Source organism: Nuphar pumila, chromosome 15 (assembly GCF_984573655.1).
Source record: "Nuphar pumila chromosome 15, dmNupPumi1.hap1.1, whole genome shotgun sequence".
NCBI lineage: Eukaryota > Viridiplantae > Streptophyta > Magnoliopsida > Nymphaeales > Nymphaeaceae > Nuphar > Nuphar pumila.
This window is the reverse complement of record NC_143263.1, coordinates 75548007-75555427: the sequence shown is the minus strand read 5'-3', so window position 1 is coordinate 75555427 and position 7421 is coordinate 75548007. Positions and strand designations below refer to the sequence as shown.

Genomic DNA, 7421 nt, shown 5'->3' with positions numbered 1-7421 from the left:
TTATTAGTCATTCAAATGACAATGAATATTGTTTTTCATTCGAGATCGATTATCACTTTGTTCGCGAGAATGTGGCTCAACAACAACTTGTTATATGGTTCATCCCCTCACAGTTACAAGTAAAAGATGTGTTTACCAATCCATTAACTAAACCCATCTTTTACTCTTTCAAGAAAGCATTTTAAACTCTTTTAAAAAAAATTAAATCCATGCTTTAGAATTCAAGGCCCAAACTTGGCTTATAACAATCTCCAGTGCCAAGTTTATGGGGGAGTATTAGTGATAATAGTTCGGAGTGAAAATTAATCCAAATACCAACTGATGATGATGCAGAGCATTCAGATCATCAATTCATTGCAGATGAGTTGGATCCAAATCCAACTCACCAGACCCGATCTGAGATGCGTTACCATGTAGATCCAATGACATGCCAATTACTGAAATTGCATTTTATTTTTTTATTCAATTTTGGCAAGTAGGAATCATATTAAACATTTTTCTTATTTTATTTTTATTTATTTATTTATTTATTTTAGGTGTTAGATTCTACGAATCTGAATAGTTCTAGTGCTTTGTAAGATCTTTTCGTGGCACTAAAGGGTGTATGGGGAATAAGGATAGTTTTTATTTTTTATTGCATTTAATTTTAATGCCTTTTTGCTTGTGGGTTTGGATCTTAACATTGTTTGGATCTTGCTCGAGATCCAAACCTCGTTGGAACCATATGGGTGGCGCCACTTAGTGTGTACATCCACAGACCTCAATTTGAACTCTCATTTGACTTTGAGGTCAATTGAGCCGTTGAAACGGCTTTAAAGCTCTAGTTCTAAAAATGACTTATTCAATGCCTTGGAAAGAGGCTGCCTTGGGAAGGCTTGACCCTCTTTATGAATCTCTATTTTGGGTGTTTAATAGCTCAAAGAGGGGGTCGACCAAGAGGAGATTGATTTGAAATTTGGAAGAAAAAAAACTGTGAATAAGAGCTTGAAAGAAATCCTTTGAGAAAGGTTAGAGAAAATCGTGAGGGTGTTGATTCCAGAAGAATACCTCTCGTGCTCGTGTGGATGAATCTTGTGTTGGTGTGGTTCTGCATTTGAGAAAGTTGTTCAAGTATATATTGATTTTGTTGCTGCAAACAAGATAACACTTTTTCTGAACTTGTTAGCTTTATCTTATGTTCTTTGCATATTTGTTATCATCGACTGTTAGATTTCTTGTTCAAGATTGTGAGTCTATTTCCAAAGTGTTAATAAAATTGTTCAAGTGACTATGGTTGTTGAAAAACTCGTTTTGTTGATGTATGTTTGCATTTTTCTAAAACTCATTTTCTGCTAAGGAAAGTCGTTTCTGCATTCGAGATTGTCAAACACTGTCCCAGTATTTTGATTATATCTCTCTAGATACTTGTCCAAATCAAGTGATATTTGGTTTATTGAAAAGCAAACATTCTCCCCTTCAAGTTTGTTGTTTATTGTTTTTCTTAAAGCGTCGTTGTTAGGCCGCTAAAATCCCTAGCAAGTTTCAGACAATCAAATAAGACCATAGTTCTATCCTGGGCATCGCGTCACTGCTATTGTTTCATGTTTTCATCATATCCTTTTTTTTACTAAACAAAAAATTACAAATTATAACTCGTTGGAAAGCTGACACATAGAGCTTCAACTTTCATATTTATAATTTTTCCTTCAATTCAGATGTTAGTCTAAAATAGCCACCAATCTCTGTTAATCAAAAGATATTTTAGATCTGGATTGTCTGTTATGTTCCTAATAACATCCTGTATTTGCAGTGTATCTTTGTCATCCCTGCTTTGTTTATTGAACTAAAGCATAATCTAAAAAGATAATTTTCATATTGAGAATGCTCATGTTTTGAGTTTTTGCTGATTCCATCGTTTGTTGTGTAAAAAAGTTGATTACTTTTCTGCATGCTTGAGACCCTGTTTATCATCTCGTTTAGCATAGAAAAAAAATAAAGCATTGTAAAATAGACATAAGTTTCAACATCTTATTCCAAAAATTTTAAACTTAGATTCGTTGGAAAGATAATAAGATTTGGCATAACTTATTTGTTTGAGGTTTTTCCAAACTCCATCGGCAGAGGGATCAAAATCACTCTCCACGTAGTCAGGCTGGTCAACTGCCTGTTTTGGGTGTCTTATCTATCCGCCCCATAGAATATGTCATAACTCTGCCAACACAGATCCGAATCTAGCATTTTTGGGTCTGTTGGAAAGGTGTGCGCGTCACACAACTTTCCCATGTTGGACACCTTGGTCAAAATAGAGCACTCAGGCTTTGAATCACAGATTTTTTGAATCTTGTTCGGAGTCACCTGCTTAACTTACCTTTCGTGTGTGGAGATCCATTTGGATCTCGGATATTGGATCGACTCCCATGGGAGTCCACCATCAAATGAAGGATAAAATGGTATCGATATTCTAGAAGGCTTGAAGGATAAGCATGTTGTATCAAAGTGTAAATCTGCAACTCTCCAATCTCAGCAAATCAAACTACAAAGAAAGAAATCTCGATGAGGAGAAAAAAAAACACCAGTTGTTGTATTGTAACCAAATGATCTCACCATGATATGTGAAAAATAGTCTATCCAATTGTAAAGAGACAAGGATGATAAAATAAGAAAAGCATTATCTCTCCTATCGAATGACGTAAATAGAGTGTGTTTACTTAAATTTTCTTCTTCTTCTCACTTTCCTTTAGACCTTTTACGGAAATGAGTACAGATTAAAAAAAAAATCCTGTTAGTGCGGCCTTCACATGAGAATGCTTTCATAGGCGGGGAGGTAAGAAAGGATTGGAACAAAAAAACTGGTAGGACCCACTTGTGTTAGAATGCTAGATAATTTGATGTTTGTTTCACTCATAACAGGAAAGAAAGGAAAACGGATGCCAGCTGAACAATTTTCCACAAAAATTACATGAAACAAGCATACCCTGTTTATTTTGAACTATGCTAGGAATTGTAAGGAATGGAAATGAGTGCACAGAAATTATTTTATTGATGATTGATAATAGTATTACAATTTAATGACAGATCACTAAAAGCTTTCACCATTTCGTCTATCTATCTGAACTAGAATGACTACATAAAGACACCAACATTTATTGGCAGCCTTTTTGTGGCAGCAAACACTAGCATTTTTCTCCTTTCTTTGTAGGAAATTTTGCTTTTGTGGAAGTTGTGTTGATGACCTCCAGCAGAAACATGTATCTATGTGTGGCAATGTGTACAAGAGTAGCATCAAATGGACTGCAACTTCAATTTTACTTCTGATGGAATACGTGCAGGATGGTTGTTTTTGTCAATCCAAGCAATTATTGAACTTCCTTCCAAGACTAGCTGAGAATTTAACAAGCAAAAAGTCAGCAATTTTTTTTTTCTTTCATTGAATTGACACGATTTTTTCTTACTCACCTCTTGATTTGGAAGCTTGAAAATGAAGAAATCTAAAAACAAACGTGTGGTAGAAACTTTTGAAATTTTCAGTCTCAGGACAAACCTATCTCCACGCTGCATCCACAATTACAAAGTGCAAACTTCTTAGCATCATGGAAGAAACCCTCTATCTATCTTACTTATATAAATTGAAACTTGTAATATATTGTTCATCATACAAAATAAACAAAAATGATATTGACCCCTACTTATTTCATTGAGTGGAAATATTGAATTAGTAATGATCCAAATCACGCTAAAATTCTGTCAGATAAAAATGGATAATCACCAAAGATGCTACAGTAATTGTGGTGTGATCCAGGAGAACACTTTATAAGTTTGTGCCCCTTTTTATTAGGGAGATAGGCGGGAAGCATAGTGGTCTCTCTCTTAAAAGGGCCAAGCACTTTATGTGTTTGTCCAGAACACTGGGCCAGGCCTCCGGGGCAGCCGCTACCTAGCACCAGTCGGCTGAACACCTTGTTAATTGTTTGGCAACGAACTCTGTGTCTACTTTATACAGTAATTGAATGGCTAACTACTTACCTGTAAAGGAGTGATAAACTTGAGAGACAGCTTGTGTGTTGCAGCTGCATGGCCTTCAGACTTCAATCCATCGATATCGATACCAACTCTGACAAACACATCTGTATAACCTAGAACACATAGGGAATGTAGTGCACTTTAACTAGTGTATGTATTCAACCATCAAAGAAAAACAAAAATTTAGAGAAATCAATCTTGATACACATGCATGTTTCACAATTGGCAGGCAATCATATGCCTGCCAAAAAGAACTAATTCGGCAACTCTTATTTCCATCAGCAATATGAAATAATTAGAGCTGGTAAAAGATGATAAACAGTATGTTAAAGAAGAATATTGCCAGTGGTGAGCTTGAAAATCAAAATCATGATGCTTGTGTGTAGACACATGTAAACCTATGAATGCCGTCTGAATAAAATCAAATCATGATGATTGGGTTATATTCTTCTTTTGATTCTCATTTTTCTGAAGCCATATACAGGGTTACATTTTGGTGAATCCATCAGTACTGTAGCTCAAAAATGGTTAAAACTAAACTAGAAACAAAAATAAAACCATTGCAGTCTCACCATGTTCGAGGTAATGGGAATATATGGCATTATTAACAACTCCATATTGGTCCAATTCATAATCACGAACTTGAAGTTCAACATCGTGACAGCCCTGCACACTGAAGAAGTCAAATCCCAAATTAGTACTCTTTGATCCTCCTGTTATTAGGCCTGGCAATGGGTTATAGTTGTAGTGAGAGGGAAGTACCATGATCCATTTTGCACATCTTGGTTTCGGAGGAGGGTGCAAGGATCCTTGTTAAGGAGTAAGCTGTGAGGAGGTGTCAGACTAAGCAGTCTTTGAGATGGCAACTTGGTTGTTGATGGAACCCTAAGCAGAGTGGTTGAGTTTGAGCCTGCAGGCTGTGTGGTAATGGAAGGGTAGAAGGGGCGGAAAGCACCATTGCTGAACTTGGTTATGGCTTCCATCTTCTATCACCAAGTTGGGTTCCTTTGTGTCTAATTGCATCAATTTATAGCCTTATTCACAGCCTTTTCTTCCAGGCAGCCTCCTTCTCGGAATGTACGATTTTGCCATTTCCAAAAATTTTTGTTTACTGTGCAAGCAGCTAACTAGCACGTGGATTTTGTGTGTTAAATGCAAATCCAAGTTTGGATCTCAATAAAATTTTTAGCATGTCTTTCTAAGTACTCGTAATTATGGTCCTTGCAACTGGGGGTGTCAACTGGTCGGGTTTGGTTTGGACCCAGGTGAAACCAGATTTTTGGGTTTGGTATCAGTGTGGACCTGAGTCTAATTGGGTCTAATATAAGAAAAAACATACCCAAACCTGATAAAAACTACATGAACCAGACCCAAAACATACCCTGTAAAACCATATTTTGTATCACTTTTACATTAAAATTTTGTTGGTCTTAATCGAAACTCGGGTGGAACTCAAGTCTGGTATAAAATTTCATAAGCCATACCCAGGTCCATGTATTAATCGGGGTCCAGACCCTGGTCTTAATCAGGTCTTATTTATCACAAAATCCGGACCCTATAAGGTTTTATCATTTTTACATTAAAAATTTGCAGGTCGTAATCCAAACGCGGGTCGGGCTCGATTCTGGTATAAAATTTCATAAACTATAGCCAAGCATGGTTCGGGTTTTGTCTGGGTAAACCCGACCCGTTGACACCCGTACTTGCAAGGTTGATGAGATGTAACAGCTCAGGTTTTGCCTCACCACAGCTAGCCAATAAAAAAGAAGATTTAAAAATTGGCCCCTTGCAAAATGGGGGTCATCAATAGGGGTGTTAATAGGTCGGATTTGGTTCGAACCTGGGTGGAACTAGACCTTGCCTCGATTTTTTGGGTATGGTATTTGGGTCGGGACATGAGAATAATTGGACCCTCTATAAGAGAAACGATACCCGATAAGAACAAAATGAACCAGACCAATAATATTTTTATCGTTTTTACATTGACAAATTATGGGTCTTAATAGGAACTCGGGTCCGGACCCATAATTGGATGGGTCGGGTTAGGGTAAACCCGAACAGTTGACGCCCCTTGTCAATGCTTGGATGACTGCTTTACTTTGACACCAAAAGATTGAAACACGTTGGAAAGCCAACAGATTCGTATTCCACTGGCTTTTTATCTTTAGCTTAAAGAATCCTCAATCGTTTGAAAACCTAAGCAGTATACCAATAAAACCACCAGAAATTCAAGCTTACTTGCCAAGTCACAAACCTGGTTCTCGGGAAAATGTTGACGAGAGAAAAATATGTTGAGATTTTACAAAAAATGCTCTTTCATCGGAAGATTAAGTTTTTCTAAAGCTGCCATCACCAAATCTGGGATGGTGTGGTCAACTTTGACAAACGTACGTTCTGTTGGAAGTCAAGTTTGGCGAGACTGTTCATGTTGGGCTCATAAAGAGCTGGTTCCAACTCCTAAAATAGGTCTAAACCAATGTTGGGCTCATAAAGAGCTGGTTCCAACTCCTAAAATCGGCTCAGCAAGCTGAATACAAACAATAGGTCTAAACCAATGTATAAGTTTCGTTAGGTATCGCAGAATATATTTTTTTACATATGTATATATATATTTATAATCCTATTTCTTCAACCAATGTATTTTTTCTATAAACAAGTCAGCTCAAATGCGGTGTGTTTAACTCGGGCTCATTATGGGGTCGAACTTGGCTGGGGTCGCCACAAGAATGTGCTCAAGCTTGGCTTGTTCAGCTCGTTTATCAGCCCTAGCTACGACTGGCATGTCCCTTTGAAACCAAAGGCAGCTGACAAAGTTGTCCCCATAATACTTTTCCCTTGCATTTCAAACACGGTACACACCCATAGTTCTCAATTAAGACATGTTTAATGCGTGGGAAAAAATGGATAAAAAGTCAGATTCCAACTCTTTTTCTTAATAAGAGGATAATTTCTCTCTGCTTTGCCCAAATTTTAAAAAGAAATTATGAGGCGGCTTAACTAAAATAAAAAATACCCTTATATTTTAAATATTAAACACTATTGGTCTCGTTAGTTAACTACCAATGAATGCAAGAATCCCTCGTGCATGAACACCATTGCAAAAAGAAAACACAAACAAACAAAAGGCAAAGATTCAATATAGACCAACGGGCGCTCCGCGTGGTTGGTAGGTCTGGTCTCATTGTGGTGTGGTTAAAAGCTTTCATTTTTGGTATTCCAAAACAAAGCTACAGTTTGTTCGGATGGTAGGGAGAAATTATTGCTTGATATTTTGCTTTCGAGGGGGTTCACATGGAGGGCTGGCAAAAAACAAAAAACCAACCCGACCCATCAACCCCATTGGTTGACTCAATTTAACACAACCTGAGTTGGTATATATATATGGTCAAGTACAAGTTTAAAAGTTGGGTCATATTCATATC

At 37.1% G+C, this 7421-nt stretch overlaps 1 long non-coding RNA gene across 1 annotated transcript; it reads right to left on the bottom strand.

The window, feature by feature from the left end:
- Positions 1 to 3460: 3460 nt before the first annotated feature.
- On the bottom strand, positions 3461 to 4714 carry LOC149815638 (uncharacterized). Its single transcript, XR_016427945.1, has 3 exons — positions 4572 to 4714; positions 4003 to 4112; positions 3461 to 3531 (listed from the first exon to the last, which is right to left on the bottom strand). It is a non-coding gene; the product is annotated as an uncharacterized LOC149815638 (long non-coding RNA).
- Positions 4715 to 7421: the final 2707 nt, after the last annotated feature.